This window comes from Pongo abelii, chromosome 11 (genome assembly GCF_028885655.2).
Source record: "Pongo abelii isolate AG06213 chromosome 11, NHGRI_mPonAbe1-v2.0_pri, whole genome shotgun sequence".
Lineage (NCBI taxonomy): Eukaryota > Metazoa > Chordata > Mammalia > Primates > Hominidae > Pongo > Pongo abelii.
In genome coordinates, this window is record NC_071996.2 from 80,768,898 (window position 1) to 80,791,740 (window position 22,843).

The 22,843-nt window shown below is 38.7% G+C and overlaps 1 long non-coding RNA gene and 1 pseudogene across 1 annotated transcript; one reads left to right on the top strand and one right to left on the bottom strand.

Moving 5' to 3' along the window:
- Positions 1–10,545: 10,545 nt before the first annotated feature.
- On the top strand, positions 10,546–10,649 carry LOC112132540 (U5 spliceosomal RNA; annotated as a pseudogene).
- Positions 10,650–12,549: 1,900 nt separating this feature from the next.
- Positions 12,550–19,034, bottom strand: LOC129058053 (uncharacterized). The gene is made up of 3 exons (XR_008522879.1): positions 18,414–19,034; positions 12,827–12,977; positions 12,550–12,727 (listed from the first exon to the last, which is right to left on the bottom strand). It is a non-coding gene; the product is annotated as an uncharacterized LOC129058053 (long non-coding RNA).
- Positions 19,035–22,843: the final 3,809 nt, after the last annotated feature.

The following is a 22,843-nucleotide window of genomic DNA, read 5'->3' on the forward strand; positions in this document are numbered from 1 at the left end:
TCTTAAAAAATTTTTTTTAAATAATAAGCAATACATCTCAATAAACCTTTCAAGTATGTAGTTAAAATAAGAAATAACATTTAAAATAAGCCTGATTAAAGCCTTCTTGTAAATTCATTAACTGAGGTCTTGTATGGTAGTTTACTGAAAGCAACTGTCAAATTTGCTGCATCTAAAGCAACATGTTCCAAACTATGTTCCTTGAAATACTGGAAAGAATTTTTCATGGTTAAATACATTTAGAAAATGTTCAGTATTTTTAGCTCCACAGGTTTCATCTACCATAGATAAAAAGATAGTGAAAAATACCCAGGAAATTATTACTCTAAAATTTTAGCTTTCTCTGAATTTTGTTCTCTCTTAATTGGGATCCTATTCAGTATGAATGAACCCATAGAAAGTAGAAATAAGGGACTTTACCACTAGGTGGTGATAAACATTGGTGATAAAGTGCAGCATTCCAATGTTAATTTAAGGCACTGAGATGGAAATGATGGTGTTTGAGATGCCTAAAACTGCGGTTCTTTTTTTTTTTTGAGACAGAGTTTCGCTCTTGTTGCCCAGGCTGGAGTGCAATGGTGCGATGTCAGCTCACCGCAACCTCTACCTCACGGGTTCAAGCGATTCTGCTGCCTCAGCCTCCCGAGCAGCTGGGATTACAGGCACGTGCCACCACACCCAGCTGATTTTGTATTTTTAGTAGAGACAGAGTTTCTCCATGTTGGTCAGGCTGGTCTCAAACTCCTGACCTCAGGTGACCCGCCCGCCTCGGCCTCCCAAAGTGCTGGGATTACAGGCGTGAGCCACCGCACCCGGCCAAAACTGTGGTTCTTAAACTTTGGTGTCCACAAGAATCACCATGAGTGTTTGTTTAAAATGTAGGTATACTGGTTCTGCAGGTTTGGGGTGAGTTTCTGAACAAGCTGTGGTTATGATGGGGTGGTCAGTGGCATTCACTTTGGAATATACTGGCCCAAAGAGATTTCATATGTTGGACCTTAGGTTGGATTGTTGTAAAAGTAACGCATCGAGAAGTTGTTTCCTAGTCTTTTTACCTTGGGCACTTTTTAGAATTAAGCATCTGGTTTTTCCTCAGTTAATGTCAGTAAATATGAATTGCATTAAGAAATTGAAAAACACAGTCTCACAAATAACAAATAATAGGCCATCTTTTTTATGTTAGTGAATATTTTTTGATGTTTGTAAAGGATGGTAATTGTTTATGCCATTCAAAACTTTTACCTAATATTTTTATTTACATTTATTTTTAAGTGAATTGTCTAAGTAAATTACCAAAGATTGGGATTCTGAAAAAGTAAGTAGGTACACATTATTTGTTTTAAATGACAAAGGAGTATGAAGGAGATGTAATTATCATTGTCAAAAAAACTGAAATAGAATAATCAACAGGGTACAGAAATACCTCTGTGTGTGTGTGAGTGTTCTTATAATCGTAAGATGAATCTTCTTGTAAAATGAATGCTTTTTTGATGTACCCAAAAACCTTTTGATTTATAGGTACATTGTAACTTTCAATACCTTTAATAAATACTAAAGCTAAAAATCAGTGAGGGCAAGAACAAGTGAAATCTATTGCCTTTTCACCTAGAGGTATAGCCACACGCAGGCTTTGTTCCATATGTGGATGGTAAGCGCTATTAAAAATCAGGGCAGTTATTTTTACATATGATTTTAGTAAAGAGAAAACAAAAATGATCATCCTTATTAGACAAGAAGTTCCATTTTAATACTTGAATTCTAATAAATGGATTGCATTATTTCCTTTTCTAGAAACAGTAGCTCAAGAACACATGGATCCTGGGAACTGAAGGTATGGTATTGGTAGGAGATCAGACAGGAATATTCAGTTAAAATATCAAGTTGTAGTTCATTCATTACAATGGCCATGCTTTGACTTTATTTAAGGTAGAAAAGTCTTGTCCTTAGTAGAAAATGCAGCTCCCACTATACTTTGAGAAAGTTACCAGGCTCTGTGAAAATTTGAGTAATTATCTGAGAGAAAGGGAGTTCTGTGACTGTCATATATGAATTGAAGACAGTATCTGGATGTCAAGGTCCATGTGAGCTAGCTAACCTAGGCTATACCACCGTGGGACTCTTAGAAACTGCTTGTCTGACCGAAATTCTACAGAAGTGGCAGAAGGAAGGCATCAGGAGACCATTTTTAAACAGTTGTTTGTATATGAGGTACAAAACTCAAGAATTGTGTGAAAAGGCAAGAACCAGTACTGTTTTCTACAGAAACTGGGGGAAATACTGAGCACAGAAGAATAACCAAAGTGCTTCCCACCAATAACTTCTGTGAAACTACGTTCTCTGAATTCTTCTCCAAATTCTTTTCTGATTTTGTAAGTAATGATGTTACAACTAATTTTTTTGCTTATATATTATTAATATTTTCTAGCATTAACAAGACATAGGTAACAGCATTCATTAGCTCAGAGTTTTTAAGGGTTTTGTTTGCTTGCTTGCTCTGTTTTTTTGTTGTTTCTTTATGCTAGAAAAAAAATTAAAGTCATCTACTTTAAAGGCATATACTAATTTACTAGAAGTTCTGATATATAAAAATATGTAATTTCATTTTTTTTTTCTCTTTGTCAACAAAGCCTATCTGGGCCGGGTGCAGTGGCTGACGCCTGTAATCTCAGCACTGTGGGAGGCTGAGGTGGGCGGATCACTTGAGGTCAGGAGTTTGAGACCAGCCTGGCCAACATGGTAAATCCCTGTTTCTACTGCAAAAAAAATACAAAAAAATTACCCAGGCGTGGTGGCAGTCACCTGTAATCCCAGCTACTAAGGAGGCTGAGGCAGGAGAATCTTTTGGAGTAATCCCAGCTACGAAGGAGGCTGAGGCGGAGGTTGCAGTGAGCCAAGATTTCGCCACTGCACTCCAGCCTGGGTGACAGAGCAAGACTCCATCTCAAAAATAAATTTAAAATAAAACAAAGCCTATCCATTGTGTTGGATTTTGGCCCTAGGAGATAATGTTTACATTCTTATATCATTGTCCCACTGGCACAAAAGTCTTCCTCCCTTTTCTATATTAGTACATTCGTAACTTAATAGAAGTGCCAGTGTGACCATTTTGAAGAGGGTAGAGAAGAAGATTTTAATCTATTACTTAAAGGACTGACTTTAGAAACAATCTACAATAGTTGCTTGAGAGCACTGGACAGGGGGAGCTGCTTTATCAATATCAAGATTGAGTCAACGGTGGCAAAAAAAGAGTGTACTAGGAAAGATAGCACCTACCTTTGGTTTATCATCACCAACTCCTACCAGAATTCATCTACCATTAGGTACCATCTTGGCTTGTTTATTTCACCAGAAATTCCTAACAGGACTCATCTCCTACTACTTTTAGCCTAAATCTGGGAATCATAGGCAATAAGGAGTCTATACCAGGTACTGTAATGTAGTCCCTACAGTCTTATTTTACTATGTTAACTCAAAGGAGGTATTTCACACACAAAAAAAATCGGAAGTAAATCTCCCTTACATCATCCTTAAAGATTAGCAATGTGCCTGGAATATCCAGCTTCTACTTAATAGCTTTTAGCTATTTGTAGCAGGAATTTATCATGTCTTCTAGATCTTGTTGATATTATTAGCCTTTAGTTCCCCAAAAATGAGTTTCATATATGGTACCCACATGGCCTTTTTGGGTCTGTTTTCTCATCTAGAAAATAAGAAAGATAATATTAGTGTAAATACAAGCCTCTGCAAACCTCCTCTCTCAGGGTTCTACAAAAACAACCTGGAAAACATTAAGTAGGAAGAAAATTTATATCAATCATAGAAACTTAGGTTAAGATTAGTGGAAACTAGAAAGAATTTCTACTAAATAGAAATTCGGTAGAATCCCAGTAAGGGGTAGGATTTTAAAAAATGGCTGACTCCAATTCTACATTGGAACATCCTGTTAATAAAACAAGATGACAGCTGGGCGTGGTGGCTCACGCCTGTAATCCCAGCACTTTGGGAGGCCGAGGTGGGCAGATCACGAGGTCAGGAGATCGAGACCATCCTGGTTAACACAGTGAAACCCCATCTCTACTAGAAATACAAAAAATTAGCCGGGCGTGGTGGCGGGCGCCTGTAGTCCCAGCTACTTGGGAGGCTGAGGCAGGAGAAAGGTGGAAACGCGGGAGGCGGAGCTTGCAGTGAGCCGAGATCATGCCACTGCACTCCAGCCTGAGCGACAGAGTGAGACTCCGTCTCAAACAAACAAACAAAAACAAATAAAACAAGATGACACCTTAGCCTCCCATCTTCTGACACTCTTTATTAACTTATGTATGAGAAGGCTATACTATTAATTTGAGACAGCTATTGAGAGTCTTGTCATAATAGGCTTCTTTCTGCATTCCTTCACTAGTGGCCCTGAAGCTGCACTATGTTGGAGGTTTGCTTGACTAAGAGAACCACACGCGGCATTCACCTCAGTAGGGGAGTCATAAAAGATCCCACCTCTGACCTGAAGAGTATGAATGACAAAGGTGACATAACCAGCACGGAAAGATGTCTTAGCCTCTGCACATCAGCTGATTTAGAATACTTACAGATAGGGATTGGGGTGGGGGGTGCGGAATGTTCTTTTCAGCTTCTTTACACTGAGAACTTTGATCTTATTGCAAGGAAGTCCCTTACCCTCTTCTACTGCAGATCTGACGGACCTCCTGGGATTTCCTGGGGAAATGAAATGAGTCTAACACCTTTGACCACCTGCTGGATATTATATCAGCACTTACTTCAGTAAACTGAAAGAGCTGAAAGCAATATTCAGAGTCTGACAGTTCTCTGCAACTGGCCTAGATAACCTCATTGTGAAATAAGTAACTAAATGGACAAAAGATTTGAACAAGCACTTCACAAAAGAAGACCAAGAAGAGGGCAGGGTTTTTTGTTTGGGGAGTTTTATTTAGTTTTGTTTTGGGGTTGTTTTGTTTTGGCAGAGGACAGGAGGAGTGGATAGATTCATTTTGTAAAGAAATATTAAAATATTCTTTTTAATTTGATAGTTAATATAAGCTTAAGAATCTTTTAAAACTCAGAATGTTCAGCCGTATTAGTCATCAGTGAACTGCTCATTAAAACTACAATAAGCTACCCTAACAGTGGTATGAACAGCAAGAACTAAAATGTTGACAGTACCAAGTACTGGTGACAGTGTGAAGCAACAAGAACTGCTGATGCAAATTGGCTCAACCGCTTGGGAAAATGTTTGACAGTATCTACTAAAGTTGAACATATGTATACCCTCAACTCAGCAATTCTACTTCTAAGCATATATCCAACAAAGATGTGTACATATATGTACCAAAAGACACATACAGAAACATTCTTGGTATTATTCATAGTAGCCTCAAAGTGGAAACAACCCCAATGTCCATGAACAGAATGCATATGACACTCTATAGCAAGGAAATGAGCTAACTTGCTACACTTAATGATTTGAAGGAATCTCACAAACATAATGTTGAACAAAAGCAACCAGCCAACAAAAGATGTGCTGTAGGATTACCAGTTACAGAGTTCAAAAACAAGCAAAACATACCTTTGAGCAGAATGGAATGGGGGAGTTCACAAAGGGAGTTATGGTGTGCTGGTGGTCTTGTTTTTCTTGACCAGGATGGGGATAACTGATCGTTTTTGAGCTGCACTCTATGGAGTATGCATTTTTTATTTATCTTATACTTCAATTAAAGTTTTTCTTTCTTAGTGAATAAAGCAAAAATCAGCATGAGGCTGGTGAAACAGACAGTTCTGCAGAATGAGAGAAGAGCAATGTCCTGTAGCATTTAGAAAGAAGGACTTTGTTCTTCCAGTGCTTATAGAACAAGAAATATTAGAAAATATCTGCTTTTGCTCCCCCTATGGTGCAGCAGGGTATTATGATGGCAAGAGGGCAGGAAAATAAGAGTGAGAAAAGAAAGGGAGAAGCTAAATTAATATTTGAGTCAGAAATAGTAAATAGTCATAGCACTAAAGAAAATTGAATCCATGATGAACAGTGAATACTGAACTACTTTTCAGAATCCTGTGGGTTCTCATGAGTCCACAAAGCGAAGATGGAGGGAAGTTCCCCCACTTTTTGTTCATTATCCAGATCAGAACTGCTTTCATCAATGTTATATATTGTGCTTTAAAAGCTTTCTTTTAAAGGATTCTCTGCAGCTTAAATAAGTTAGGATGAACAAAAAGCGCCAGAGCAAAAGATAAAAAGCACCCTCCGACGAATATAGTAAGAGAAAAGGTGCAGATCAAAAAGGCTGATTACAGAGATTTATCCTTTGACTAATAGATGTTCCCAATAAACAATAACTCATTTTAATAGAAGAAACATGGTTGATCTAAAAAATTTTAAAAGTCACAAGACTGAAGATCCTCTTCTACACATTTTAAATGCCATCTGGAATGGAGCAATGTCTGCAGTTTTGTAGCCCAAGATTTCTCTACTCATCCAAATTGTAAAGGTAACAGACATTCTGTGATATACAATGTACTGCTCATTTGCCCTTTCTGGAAAAAAATTAATCACCACACTCCCAAAATGAATCAAAATTAAGAATAAAAGAATGAGGAAAGAAAGGCCAGTCGGTGAGTATTGAAATCATCACTGAAACTATTAGAATAATGAAGGTAATTGTAAATTTCATTTTAAAAAAAAAGAGGTTTATTATATGACTTATCTATTTCGAAATTTTTCAGTGGGATTTATAACCCTAGGTTAAGTTAATGAAGGCCAAGAAGGAATGGCAGTTTATTTTTTGGGGGGGATGGAGGTGGGTAAGGGGTAAAATCCTTCTCTTTTGTAAAGAAATATTAAAATTCATTCTTTTTTTACTTTGATAATTAAATGTAAGATTAAGAATCTTTTGAAATCTGTTAAGGTTGTTAATAATAAAATTAATAACAGAATGTCTCCTCTTCAAATTATTGAACAATACAAAAGTGAAATTGTGTGTATGACAAAAGTAAAAACAAAAAAAGCATGTAAGACCAAAACTGTTGAAACTGTTTAAATTCTAAAAACAATGCAATTATTTCCTTCGTCCAAGAGACTTACCTTTAAATCCAATTCTGTCACCCACACTTAACACAAAAAGTAACTCAGAGTACAATTTAAGGAGAAGTTATAAGGCTAAATAACAGAAGCATAGTCACTGATAAAATTACAATTAGTAAAGACAACAGACCCTGACACTTATACGCAGGCTCATATAGGATTAAAATGTGAAATTACAAAGTACTTTATATATACTTTATATATAATATATATTATATATAATAAAATATATTTTATATATAATATATTTTATATATAATATATACTTTATATAATATAGATTTTATATATAATATATACTTCATATTATATGTATTTTATATATTATATATACTTTATATATAATATATATATACTTTCATATATTAAAATGTGAAAGTACAAAGTACACTTTACAATAGTGTAGGGATTGTGATGGAAACCTTAGCATGTTCTGTTAACCATCACAACACAAATCAAATATGGAGAGAAATTATCTGCAAGAACTGAAAAATAAAACAAAATTAATATGTATAGAAAAAATATATATCTTTTCTCAAATGGAATAGTTTACAAATTGATCAGAAAGCAATGCTGAATGACAAAAGCAGCACAGAGGACCCAGAAAGATCTGTTAGCTTTCTGCACATCAGCTGATTTACAGTATTTATAGCAGGATAAACAAAACCCCTCCAACATGTTCTTTCCAGCCTCTCTGTTTGAAATACTTTGGTCTGATTGCAAGGACACCTCTTACTCTCTTCTACCCTAAGCTTAGATCCTATAGGCTGCCGTGGATTCCTGGAGGAATGAAATGGTTCTGACATTCAGTGCTCACCTGCTGTACGTTACTTCAGCATCTGAATGGCCTGTAATAGCTGAAAGCAATCCTTAGAGCCTGACAGTTTCCCTGCAGTGCATTTTAAAGGGCAAAAGTTATACATGGTAATAAAACTAAAAAATTTTAATAAGTAAATCACAATCGTGAAAAGTAATTTAGAAGCCTCCTAAACAATTGTTTTGTCAAAAAGATCCAGTAAAATTGAGTGAAAACAAAATGGCAAATAAAAATTAGAAGATATGTTTAAAGCTATGCTGAAAGGAAAACTGATAGCCACTATTATTTAGAACATGAAAATGAACGAATTAGACATGTAACACAAGGGAAAAAAGTAACAATATGGACAAGACCAGAAATAAATCAGAGGAAAGCAAATAGGCAACCTCCTGGCAAATGCATTTTTTTAAAAAATTAAAATCAGAAATAATAAAGTTAATGAAAAACATTATTAAAAATAAATGTCATCCTTAATTATTTTAATTTAAATATTTGCTATGAAATATTCAGTACACAAGTTTAGAAAACCCACTCAAGAATTACAAAATTCAAACAGGTCAATAACCAAAGAAAAAAATGGAGTAACCAATGAATTGTATCTCCTCAAATGAGTCCTGATCACTCTGTGCATTCTCCCAAACTTTTAAGAAGCACATTATTCCTATGTTATATAAATTTTCTCTGGCAGACAGAAAAAGGTGAGTGTACACCACATTAAATTTTGTGCAGTTACTGTTACCCCGACACCAAAACATTGGAAAGACAAAAATCAAAGCTATAAATTGTTCTTTAACCTATGAATATGGATGCAAATAAACCTAAATAAAATATTAGAGGTACAAATCATGTGTTTAAAGAACAACATATCATTGCTAAGTAGGGTTTATCCTTTGATGAAAGAGCAGTTCCCATTGGGGGAAAAAAACCATTAATACACATTTTTTTTTCGGGGACAGGGTCTCACTTTGTTGCTCAGCCTGCTCTTCAACTCTAATACACATCTCAATAGATCAACAATGAGATCTGTTTGCCCAAATTGGTTACTTGTCCATTCTTATGTTCATATGAATGTCATGGACTCTTTGGATTATTCATGATTAGTCTGAAACAATCACTAGCTGGAAGGATGGGACTAGCCTGAGTTGTTTAAATGAATCAGTGTCTAGGCTTGTTCCCAATTGCATGACTGCAATATAATGGGGAAGGTATGGAAAGCATGTTGGTAAGGCAAACAATGTCTAAAATTGCTTCTTAGCTAGATTTATTGCCAGGCACTGGGCGAGTGGCTTTACATATATCTCAAAACTCTATGGTATAAGTACTATTTTTCCTATTTTATCAACAGGAAGCTGAAGTACATTCAGAGAAATAAAGTAACTTGCTCAAGCAACAGCCAGCAAATGGGAAAGCTGGGCTTCAGATACAGGGGACTTAAAATTGATGCCCATTCTCTTAACCGCTACACTAAATATCAGTGGCCATAACGAAGATTACAGATGCTACCACGTACACACACTAATCAAATATTATGTAACACCAAATCCTTCCAAAACTATGGGATAGAATGGAAATCATGCTTACTATTTAGAGAAAGCAAGCAGAATACAAAATTGCATATAATGTAGTTAACAATTTTTTTTAAGCTAGAATGAATTTGAAAGAGCCATATGGGTGTATTTGCTTTTCACCATTTTCCATTTTTCCTTGGTGAACATTTGCACTTAAAAAAAAAATCTAAAAAGGGCCAGGCACAGTGGCTCATGCCTGTAATCCCAGCACTTTGGGAGGCCGAGGCAGGTGGATGATCTGAGGTCAGGAGTTTGAGACCAGCCTGACCAACATGGTGAAACCCCTTCTCTACTAAAAAGACAAAAAAAAAAAAAAAAATTAGCTGGGCGTGGTGGCACATGCCTGTAATCCCAGCTACTTGGGAGGCTAAGGCAGGAGAATCACTTGAACTCGGGAGGTGGAGGTTGCAGTGAGCCAAGATCATACCATTGCACTCCAGTCTGGGTGACAGAACAAGACTCCATCTCAAAAAAAAAAAAAAAAAAAATTAAAAATATACTGTATGCCCTACTAGATTATAAAGTTTTTATGAGCAAAGCCTGTGTTTTATTTTTGTAACCTCAAACACAACTATGCACCTTATACATAATAGGCACAAAATACATTTTTATCCATTTGGATTACAGCATGAAGGATTCCTATGTATGTCTCCTGCAGAGATTCTGTAAACAAGCGTGCATTCTCTATAGATATTGCAATAATTGTTTAGGTACTGCCTTTTCAAACTGAAGTTTTACTTAGGCTTATTTTTAAAGATCATGCTAATTTTTATTTTAATGTTGTATTTTTGTTGTTTGTACAATTTTACTAGTGCCTAGTTCACAGTCCAAATCTAGGTGATTTTTGAATAATAGATGATACTTGTTAAACTCTTACTATATCACTACTGTTCCAAGCACTGTGAGATATTTTCCCATTTAGCCATCTAACAGTTCTGTGAAATTGATACTGTGAGGCACAGGGAGGTTAAATGACTTCTGACAGGACACATAGCAAATAAGTAATGGAGCTGGGATTTGCCCTCAAGAAATATGACTCCACGGCCTCACTTAAGTTCACACACTGTGATACTCTGGTTTCTCTTCAGATCATATAAATCTTTTGCCTTTTACTGAAGATTTCCGTGGAGGGAACAGTCTTTACCCAATTTTTTGAGGCCTCTTGTTTAAGGATTTTTTTTTTTTTAAGTTTACACACTGTTTAATTCAACCAGTGTTCTGGGTTTTATTTGTTTTTTAAGAAGGAAGTATAAAATCTTTATGTTATAAATAGACCATGTAATTGTGAAAAAATTTTATTCCATTGTATGACTCCTTGAAAGAATGAGGTGGAAGGATAAAGTAAGAAAAGTATAACTGAGATAAGAAGTGAAAGCAAGAGAAAAGGATTACAGATGGCAGAATAAAGAGGGGACTCAGTGACTTTGGGGTCAAAATGTTAGTTCCTTTTTCACCTTGGTTGTACAAGTTTATTCAACAATAATATATTGAACATGTATGTACTAGCTGCCAAGGACATAATGGTGAAGAGAAAGAAAAAAGATGACTTCTTTGCCCTTATGTATAATAGCTTATATAATTATTATAAGCTTCTATTATAATTATATAACGTAGTTTGAAGAAGTAGTTTACAGTGAGGTCAGCTGCCAGTAAGGCAGGCTGGCTTCTCCCAAACCTATCAATTTTAGAGGATTCACAAGAACACAGGAATTCCCCTTTTCTGTCATCCTTAATTTGTCCACACCTAATTCTGCTTTTGTGTTTGTTTTAAAGGGTTTTATTGTTGTGTTTTGGGGGATAAAGATTACAGTGTAGTCTACACATTTTAAGTGTAAGATTTGAGAATTCTTGATTAATGCATACACTCTTATAACCCACTTTTGGAGACTATTCCCATGGGTCTGTTGTGTTTCTGATTGTCTTGTAAGCAGAGACACTATCTTTTAAAGAATGTTTATATAGTAAACAGAATCAGAAGACAGATAGTGTCTCCCTCTGGAGCAAAAGACAAATTCTGTTTAGTAAAATTAAGATAATGTCTCCTTCCAGGGCAAAGGGCAAGCAGAGTTACAGCTCTTGATTAAAGATTTAGGCTCCTTAAGCTTGGTGTTCCTCAGTTCTAGCACACACTGTGGCATGCACGGCATCCACTCGGGCCACTCTGCCTTACCCCTGTAAGACTTGGGGGACAAGAGGAGCCAAGGCAGACATGCAGCTCAGGCTGCTTACTGTGTTGTGGATAATGAAGCCCTTTGTCTCTGATGCAGGAGATGGTGGCAGGCTTTTTATCTTGCAAGTAGGGTAACATCTCAGACCCCTCACAGTTCTTGACAATCGCACCCCAAGATAGAGATCATTTTTATTGGGGCAGCAAGTTCCCTCATGCCCCTTTCCCATCAATCTCACAAGAATATCCTTTTGCTGATTTCATTCACACTAGATAGTGTTGCCTTTTCTAGAACATCACATACATGGAATCATACAGCATACAGTTGTCCCTTGGTATCTGAGGAGGAATGTTCTCAGGATCTCCCCGCAGATACCAAAATCCATGTATGCTCAAATGGATAAGTCTCATATAAAATGATGTAGGCCAGGTGCAGTGACTTACGCCTGTAACTCCAGCATTTTGGGAGGCTGATGTGGGTGCATCACTTGACCTCGGGAGTTTGAGACCAGACTGGGCAACATGGTGAAACCCCATCTCTCCAAAAAAAAAAAAAAAGCCTGGCATGGTAGCTCACGCCTGTATTCCCAGCTACTTGTTGGACTGAGATGGGAAGATCACTTGAGCTCAGGAGGCGGAGGTTGCAGTGAGCCAAGATTGTGCCACTGCACTCCAGCCTGGGTAACAGAGCAAGACCCTGTCTCAAAAATAAATAAAAGTAAAATGATGTAATATTAGCATGTAACCTATGCACATTTTCTTGTTTACTTTATCTGTAGATTACTTATAATACCTAGTACAATGTAAATGCTATGTAAACAGTTGTTATGCTGTATTGTTTAGGAAATAATGACAAGAAAAAGATCTGTATGTATTCAATGCAGGCACAACCATCCATTTTTTTTTTCCATGTATTTTAAAACTAGGCTGGTTGAATCCACAGATGTGGAACCCAGGGATACAGAGAGTTGACTGTGTACTCATTTGTGTTTATCTGCTTTCACTCAGCATGAGGTCTGTGAAATTCATCCATGCTGTTGTGCGTATCAGTGGTTCATTCCTTTTCATGGCTGAAGGGTAACCCACTGTAAGAATAACAGTTGTTACGTTAGTCATTCACATGTTTAGCTTTATCATATATAAGACATTGGGAATCAAACATTGTTTAGACTAGACTCTATTACCTTTATATGAAGAGTCTTCATTTCTGTTCTAGCAGGCACTTAGCTTGTTTGGACCCCCATTTCTAACTCTGCCTCTTTTGCAGTGGGCAGCCCCTGGATTTCTCATCCTTTCAGTTGTTGTTTTCCATCACCATCATCTCTGGTAGTCTCCCTTGCACATGCAAAGCCAAAGAGTCAGCCAAAAATGTTGAGTGAGGTTTATCATAGATTTTTGGGACTACTTGTTTTTTAGCTCTATCCTATTTGAAGGATGCTCCCTTGCTCTCAAACGGCTTAGGCTTCCCCAAAGTCTGCCCATTGACTCAAGCCAGTAAGACTGCACTTTTCTGCTTGAGTTCTAGCATTGCTGTGCTGAGGTAAAGTTTCATAAACATGAATCTCACCCAGTGTGTTTCTCTTCTTTCAATGTTTACTCCCCTTGGTTTCTGTCTGCTTTTGGTGATTCTCCAAGTACCTTCAATTAGGTCATATATATGTGAACTAATTGAATATATATATGTTGCCCAGAGTTTATAATTGTTAGAGGAGACATAGTCTGATAAAAAGCTCCTCTATTATTTTCAGAATCAGAACCCTGTGTAGTGTATTTTTACTCCTTTATTTCAAAATTTCTGTGACATTTTACTTTGGATGTATCTCTTACAGCAACATGTGGCTATATTTTGTTCTTTGTGGAATCTGATAGTCTGCCATTCAGTAGGTCAGTAACCCATTTACATTCATTGTGATTCATGACATTTAGATTTACTTATTTACTCATTCATTTAGAAGTGTGGTCTTACTGTGTTGCCCAGGCTGATCTTAGACTCCAGGGCTCTAGTGATCCTCCTGCTTCATCATCCCGAATAGCTGGGACTTGTACTGTGTGCCATCATGCCTAGCTCTTTTTTTTTTTTTTTTTAAGACAGAGTTTTGCTCTTGTTGCCCAGGCTGGAGTGCAATGGTGTGATCTTGGTTCACTGTAACCTCTGCATCCTGGGTTCAAGCGATTCTTCTGCCTCAGCCTCCCAAATAGCTGTGATTACAGGTGTGCACCACCACACCTGGCTCATTTTGTATTTTTAGTAGACATGGAGTTTCACCATGTTGGTCAGGCTGGTCTTGAACTCCTGACCCCAAGTGATCCAACCACCTCAGCCTCCCAAAGTGTTGGGATTACAGGCATGAGCCATCGCACTTGGCCCATCGTGCCTAGCTCTTGCATTTATTTTTTATCATTTTATTTTATGTGTTTACTATTATTAACATTTGCTTCTTTAGTTCTGGTCGTCTGCCAAATTGATAAGGTTTTCTATTATCCCCCCACTTTGATGTTCTCCTTACTTGGAAGTTATAGATTACATTTCTCTTCCTTAGGGGCCACCCTTAAACTTCCTACTAAAGTCTAAAGTTATTTGGCATTTGTATCTTCCTTCCAAACAGGAAAAGGACATTATTTTGTTTACTCATTAACAAATTCCTACGTTTTCTTTTATTGTTGTCTGGAAATTCGGTTTCAACATTTTTATCATAAAATACATTTTTTTAAAAAAAATTCAAACATGACAATTTTATGCTCATCATTGTTTCTTTTTAAACAAAATAATTTTATTGATATTCAATTCACATGCCATAAAATCATCATTGTATTTTGCATCTAACTTCTTTCCCTTACATTCACTTTTCTTCTTGCAAGCTCTAATGGTTATTTCAGTGAGATGTATTTTGGGGTTTTGTTTCATTTTGTTTCCTTTTTGTCTGCAAATGCCTTTACTTTGCTTTCACTCTTAGATAGTAGCTTTTGGCTGAGTATAGAATTCTACATCCGGAGTAATTTTCCCTTAGCAATTTGAAACGATTATTCTATGGCATCCTGTCACTTATTTTTCTCAATTAGAAATCTGTTATTAGTCTAATTTTTATTCCTTTATGGTTAATTTTGTCCCCTCTTTGATAACTTTAAATTTTTTCTGTATCCTGCAGTTTTGCTTTTATGTGTCTACATAAGAGTTTATATTTTATCCTGCTTGGTACAGAATGTACTTTTACTCTAAGGGATTATTCTTCAATTTTGGAAAGTTCTCTGCCCCATCTCTTCAAATATTGCTTGTTTGTAATTTTGTCTATTTTCATCTTTTGAAGTTTTATTAGACAGTTGGAGCCTCTCGGTCTGGTCTCTGTGTCACTTATTTTCTCACTCATCTTAAAAAACCTCTTTCTGTTGCATTTTACATTATTTCCTCAGTAATGCCTTAAAATATAGTAATTCTTTCTTAGACTGTGTGCAGTCTAGAATGTCCATTGAGTCTTTAAATTGGTATGTTCTCCTAATTTTTTAAACTCTTTTATTTTATTTATTTTAAAAATGTTTATGTTTTTAGAGACAGGGTCTCACTATGTTGCCCAGGCTGGAGTGCAGTGGCTATTCACGGGAGCAAGCATAGTGCACTAAATCCTTGAACTTCTGGCATCAAGCCATCCTCCTGCCTTGGCCTCCCAAACAGCTGGGACTACAGGCATATACCACCATGTCCAGCAAATTTTTAAAAAACTCTTTCTACCTATTCTTGGATCACTTAAGCCTGATTTTGTTTCATAATTTATTCTTTTTAAAAATTTATGTGGCCAGGCGCGGTGGCTCGTACCCGTAATCCCAGCACTTTGGGAGGCCGGGGTGGGCGGATCACCTGAGGTCGGGAGTTCGAGACCAGCCTGGCTAACATGGTGAAATCTTCTCTACTAAAAATACAAAAATTAGCCGGGCGTAGTGGCATGCACCTGTAATCCCAGATACTCGGGAGGCTGAGACAGGAGAATCGCTTGAACCCAGGAGGCAGAGGTTGCACTGAGCCGAGATTGCGCCACTGCACTCCAGCCAGGGTGACAAAGCAAGACTCCATCTCAAAAAAAAAAAAAAAACACCCTACACCCACAATTCTTTTTTGCTACATGCCTGTCTCTCTAGACTTTATTATGAGGAACTAATGCTCATTCGACTTCTGAGGGACCCTGCCCTTAAGCTTTCTAGAAACCCCTTTTTCCAGGTGAAAGGATCTACCAGGCAATACCTTAATTCTTTCAGATGTCTAAATGAAGAACGTTACAGCCTTGCCCTTAGTTTGATATTTTTCTCCCAGGCTGGATCAGAAACACTTTCACTAGCTGGAGATTAAGAATTTTATTCAACTAAGCAAGTTCTGGGCTCTCTAAACACTTCTTGCAAGTCAGTGGAATTTTTTTTTTTCTGAATTTCTCATTTTTCTTGTTATTTTATCAAATAGGGCTTAAAGCTGGGAGCAGTGGCTCACGCCTGTAATCCCAGCACTTTGGGAGGCTGAGGCAGGTGGATTGCTTGAGGCCAGCAGTTCGAGACCAGCCTGGCCAACATGGCAAAACCCTGTCTCTACTAAAAATACAATAAAGCCGGGCGCAGTGGCTCATGCCTGTAATCCCAGCACTTTGGGAGGCCGAGGCGGGCGGATCACCTGAGGTTGTGAGTTCGAGACTAGCCTGACCAACATGGAGAAACCCCATCTCTACTAAAAATATAAAAAATTAACCAGGCATGGTAGCACATGCCTGTAATCCCAGCTACTCAGGAGGCTGAGGCAGGAGAATGTCTTGAACCCAGGAGGTGGTGGTTGCAGTGAGCCGAGATCACATCATTGCACTCCAGCCTGGGCAACAAGAGCAAAACTCTGTCTCAAAATAAATAAATAAATAAATACAAAAAAAAATTAACTGGATGTTGTGGTGCACACCTGTAATCCCAGCTACTCAGAAGGCTGAGGCAGGAGAATCTCTTGAACCCAGGAGACAGAGGTTACAGTGAGCCAAGATCGTGCCACTTCACTCCAGCCTGGGCAACAGAGTGAGACTTGGTCTCAAAAAAAAAAAAAAAAAGTATAGCACTTAAAGCACCTAGCCCCATACCTTTGGCATATGCCTAGAAACTATCCTACTATCCTCCACATTACTATGGGCAACCATTGTACAAATACAGGTTGCCATTTTTCAGTTTCTCTAATAGTTGCCTCACCATATCCACCACGCTAAGCTAATACCATAATTTTAGGTTCTGATTACAGCAGCATCCCAGTATTAGGTGCTGACTTCTAGATTAGGTTACTATTGCTACATAAGAAACAATCACAAAATCTCAGTGACATGTAAGCTTTCCATTTTGTTAATAAGCTTTTAATTTTCTCATGGGTCTGCAGGTCAGTTAGGGCAACTTCAGGCTGCAGTCGCTGAAGTAGCTTTACTTTATAAAGCAGGTCTCAGGCAGCCAGGACAGTTATGCTCCACATGCTCATTCTGAGGCGCAGCTGGAATCTGGGGCCCTGGGCAGCCTGGGCCTCTCTGAGGAGATGACAATTGTACTGACATATGGGTGATGAGAAGGGCCCAGCTGGGCAGAAAGGGGGAGGGTGTGCCAGTGCAAACACCCTGGGGCAGGTGTTCAAGGGAGAGAGAGGAAGCTATGGACCTGGAACAGTGAGAGAGGGAGAGTGGAGGGGACGAGGCCAGGAGGCTGCTGGATCATATCACCTGGGGCACCGTTAGCCACAGAGATGGTGTGAGGTGAGTGGAGTTGCCAGGTCTGCAAACAGGGAGGGCATTTCTGCTACTTATGCTTATTCTGGGGCCTAGGGCATCAGCTACCCTGGGGAAAACTCTCCTCATTGTGGTGACAAAAGTACAAGGGGGCAAGCCCCATTAGATAAGCACATTTCAAGCCCTTGCTTTCATCATACCTACTAATGCCCCATTGGCCAAAGAATATCCCATGGCTGAGCCCAGAAAAATATACTGCCTTTTTTATTTTTATTTTTATTTTTGTTTTTTGAGACGGAGTCTCACTCTGTCACCCAGGCTGGAGTGCAGTGGCACAATCTCGGCTCACCGCAGCCTCCGCCTCCTGGGTTCAAGCAATTCTCTGCCTCAGGCTCCCTAGTAGCTGGGATTACAGGCACCCACCACCACGCCTGGCTAATTTTTGTATTTTTAGTAGAGATGGGATTTCACCACCTTGGCCAGGCTGGTCTTGAACTCCTGACCTCGTGATCCACCCACCTCGGCCTCCCGAAGTGCTGGGATTACAGGTGTGAGTCATCGCGCCCAGCCATACTGCCTTTTATGGGAAGAACTTCAACGTTACAATGGCAAAGGATATGGGCACAAAAAGGGGTAAATAAATTGGACCTATAAATCATTTTATTTTACAGATACATGCATGTATATGTTTATTGCAGCACTATTCACAATAGCAAAGAAATGGAATCAACCCAAATGTCCATTAGTGATAGACTGGATAAAGAAAATGTGGTACATGTACACCATGGAATACTATGAAGCCATAAAAAGGAATGAGATCATGTCCTTTGCAGGGACATGGATGTAGCTGGAAGCCATCATCCTCAGCAAACTAACACGGGAACAGAAAACCAAACACCACATGTTCTCGCCCATAAGTGTGAGCTGAACAATGAGAATACATGGACGCAGGAAGGGGAACAACACATACGGGGTCTGTCCTTGGTGGTGAGGGCAGGTGGGGGGAGGGAGAGCATCAGGAAAAATAGGTAATGCATGTGGGGCTTCATACCTACGTGATGGGTTGATACGTGCAGCAGCACACGTTTACCTATGTAACAAACCTGAATGTCCTGCATATGTATCTGGGAACTTAAAATAAATTTTTTTTTTTTTTTTTTTGAGACGAAGTCTTGAAGTCTTGCTCTTTCGCCCAGGCCGGACTGCAGTGGCGCTATCTTGGCTCACTTCAAGCTCCGCCTCCTGGGTTCACGCCATTCTTCTGCCTCAGCCTCCCGAGTAGCTGGGACTATAGGTGCCTGCCACCGCGCCCGGCTAATTTTTTGTATTTTTAGTAGAGACGGGGTTTCACCGTGTTAGCCAGGATGGTCTCGATCTCCTGACCTCGTGATCCACCCGCCTCGGCCTCCCAAAGTGCTGGGATTACAGGCGTGAGCCACCGCGCCCGGCAAAATAAAATTTTAAAAAAATGATAATTTGGACTAGTCATTGATTACATCCTTCATGATAACATGTGGAATATTGGTTGCCAGCTTGTGTTTCTGTCCTGCCTCCTAAAGCTCACAGCTTCCCCTAAAGCTGTAGTCCCAGGCAGTAGTCAGCAGCAGCTTTTTAAGCCTCCTTGTGAAAGGGATGGGAGTAAGTGAGGATCACCAGCCCAGCTCCTGGTTTTAGGCAGTGAACCTGTCTCTGATCTCCCAAAAGGATATGAAGTCACAATTGCCTCTATCTACTTCTTGACCCAGAGTTCAGCAGGCTCATGGCTCCCACCTACCTATTTTCGTTTTTCTTTACTTTTTTTTTTTTTTTTTTTTTGAGACGGAGTCTCGCTCTGTTCCCCGGGCTGAAGTACAGTGGCGTGATCTCGGCTCACTGCAAGCTCCACCTCCCGAGTTCACACCTTTCTCCTGCCTTAGCCTCCTGAGTAGCTGGAACTACAGGCGCCCGCCACCACGCCCGACTAATTTTTTGTATTTTTAGTAGAGACGGGTTTTCACCATGTTAGCCAGGGTGGTCTTGATCTCCTGACCTCGTGATCCACCCGCCTTGGCCTCCCAAAGTGCTGGGATTACAGTTGTGAGCCACCGCGCCCGGCCTCCACCTACCAATTTTCCTCACTGCATTTTCTGTTCCTGGCTCAGGGAGATTTATCTTACTGAACACAGCTAAGTCCTTTAAAAAAAAAAAGCTGTGTATTTTTTTCCTTTAATGTACTATGTATCATGGCCATGCGTTTTGAGTAAAGGAATAATGCAAATCATGAACTTTCAATAGCATTGTAATCCGAAGTCCTAGACTCCTATATGAAATATATCCTTTATTTCATGTGATGGTTTTTTAAAAATAAAAGGTTTTAAAATCCCTTGGCACTTAAGTATGCCAAATGTAGTATATTACCAAAAAATAGTTTCAAAAATATTCCAATTCAGTACCTTTTTTAAAAAATGATCAGGCAGATTATATAAAAGGAAAATAGGCTGGGTGTGGTGCCTCATGCCTGTAATCCCAACACTTTGGGAGGCTGAAGCGGAAGGACTGCTTGAGCCCAGGAGTTCGAGACAAGTCTGGGCAACAAAATGAGACCCTGTCTCTGCAAAAAATACAACAATTGGTCCGGTGTGGTGGCATGTACCCCTGGTCCCAGCTACATGGGAGGCTGAGGCAGGAGGATCACTTGAGCCTAGGAGGTCAAAGCTGCAGTGAGCCATCATCAAGCCACTGCACTCCGGCCTGGGAGACAGTGCAAGACCCTGTCTCAAAAATAAATAAATAAATAAATAAATAAATAAATAAATGGAAAGTAGCCAGCAAATCGGATCATTAAAATAAACTAGTAAAACGTGTATATCAAATATGAAGGTATTTTATCACAGCCTGGTTATCTCATTCTCTTCTCTCATCAAAATTTTCTCTCTTCTTTGTTTTTGACTTTTTATTATAGAAAATTTATTATGGAAAATTTAAAATATATAAAATGTACACAGAATAGTGTAACAGCTTCTATGTACCCATCACTGAGCTTTCATAAACATTAATCTCGGCAAATTTAGTTTCATTTGTCCCGGAGGTTGGAAACTATCACCCACAGACTAAATCCAGCCTGTCTCCTGCTTTTGTAAATAAAATTTTGTTGGAACACAGCCATACTCTTTTGTTTACATGCCTGTTTTTGTGCTGCAGTAGTGGAGTTGAGTAGTTGCAACAGAAGTTGTATGGCCTGCAAAGCCAAAAATAGTTACTGTTTAGCCCTTTACAGAAAAGGTTTGCTGACTCCTGAACTATAGACTTTCATCCACTCATCTCAGGAAAAATGTCTCTTTCATATTACATTTTTTCATGTTTTAGTATGTCTCTAGAAGCTAGTATCTTTTTAAAAAGACAGTAACACTCTTACCTACAAAATTAACAGCAATTCACTAGTTTTCTCTTCTTTTCTATAAAACTCCAGCTAAATAAGAACAAGTAAGAATTCTTTAATAGTTCATTTTCTTCCTAACTCATTATTCAGGTCCACCCATAGTTTACAAACCTTTGAAAGAGCTGCAGACTATTCTTTATTAGTGGTTTACTCTCAGTAATTTTAACAGTTTAACAAACAATTTATCTGTAGATGACCCCAAAGAATAGCATATCCTGAATTTAACAAAGCATGTAAGAAAGTTAGGCAATAATGGTAATCATTAGACAGATTTCAGCACAATGGTAATTTGAGTTCTATTAAGGTTCTGTGAAAAAAATGCAGCCTATAAATACAATCTCAGTTTTAAAAGGCTAATAGTGTTACCGGTTTTTTTTCTTTTTTTTTTTTTTGTTCTTGTTGTTTGTTTGTTTTTTTCACACATTGGTTTTTCTTTCCTTGAGAAAACCAGGTTCATTTTTTGAGGTTTTAATAGTTATGTGACTGTAAGCATTTTAAAATAATATTTTATATTAAAATAGCCCTTTACAGTTTATATGAGAGCTATCTCATTTAATATTTACACAACCTAGTGAGGTAGAGATTATTTTCTTACTAAAGGGTTCTGCTGAGACACAAACCCAAGTTGTCTATTTTGTTCAAAGTCCATCACCCTTATGCTGCTGAACTGGCAATCACAAATCTTACCACAGAGCAGTTTTAAATGGATTTTATCACCTTTTACAGGCCTTGGCTATATAAATTGCACTATGTTGTGCAAACTATTAAATTTACATTACTTCCTAGATACACTAAAGATACACATCTACACAGTAAAGATATTGGAATAAACCTATGACATCTGTACCTTTGGAGCTTAGAATTTCAAGCACAGAGTGCTGTATCTTTCAAACTTAAAGAGCAAGAAACACTCCATTATATAGTTTTTATAAACTCTTCTTTAGCATACTTTTATATCCTTATGATGGGTGAAGTGCCCTAGTGGAGAGGTGATCTTAAATAGAGCTCAGAGACATAGGCCAGGTGTGGTGGCTCACCCATGTAATCCCAACACTTTGAGAGGCCAAGCCAGGAGGATAGCTTGAGCCCAGGAGTTTAAAACCAGCCTGGACAACTGTATTAGTCCATTTACACACTGCTGATAGACATACCTGAGACTGGAAAGTAAAAGAGGTTTAATGGACTTATAGTTCCACGTGGCTTGGGAGGCCTCACAATCATGGCAGAAAGCAAGGAGAGGCAAGTTATAGCTTACATGGATGGTGGCAGGCAAAGAGAGCACTTGCGCAGAGAAACTCCTGTTTTTAAAACCATCAGATCTCATGAGATCCATTCACTATCACAAGAATAGCATGGGAAAGACCTGCCCCCTTGATTCAATCATCTCCTGCCGAGTCTTTCTGACAACATGTGGGAATTATGAGAGCTGCAAGACAAGATTTGAGTGGGAACACAGAGCCAAACCATATTTGCCCCTGGTCCCTCCCAAATCTCATATCTTCACATTTCAAAACCAATCATGCCTTCTGAACAGTCCCCCAAAGTCTCAATTCATTTCATCATTAACTCAAAAGTCCATAGTGCAAAGTCTTATCCAAGACAAGGCAAGTAAGTTCCTTCCACCTATAAGCCTGTAAAATCAAAAGTTAGTTAATTCCTAGATACAATAGGGGTACAGGCATTGGATAAATACAGCCAATCTAAATGGGAGAAATTGGCCAAAACAAAGGGGCTACAGGCCCCATGCAAGTCCGAAACCTAGTGGGACAGTCAAATCTTAAAGCTCCAAAATGATCTCCTTTGACTCCATGTCTCACATCCAGGTCATGCTGATGCAAGAGGCAGGTTCCCATAGTCTTGGGCAGCCCCACCCCTGTGGCTTTGCAGGGTACAGCCTCCTTCCCAGCTGCCTTCACTGGCTGGTGTTGAGTGTCTGTGGCTTTTCCAGGCACATGGTACAAGCTGTCAGTGGATCTACCATTCTGGAGTCTGGAGGATGGTGGCCCTATTCTCACAGCTTTACTAGGTGGTGCCCCAGTAGGGACTCTGTGTGGGGGCTCCCA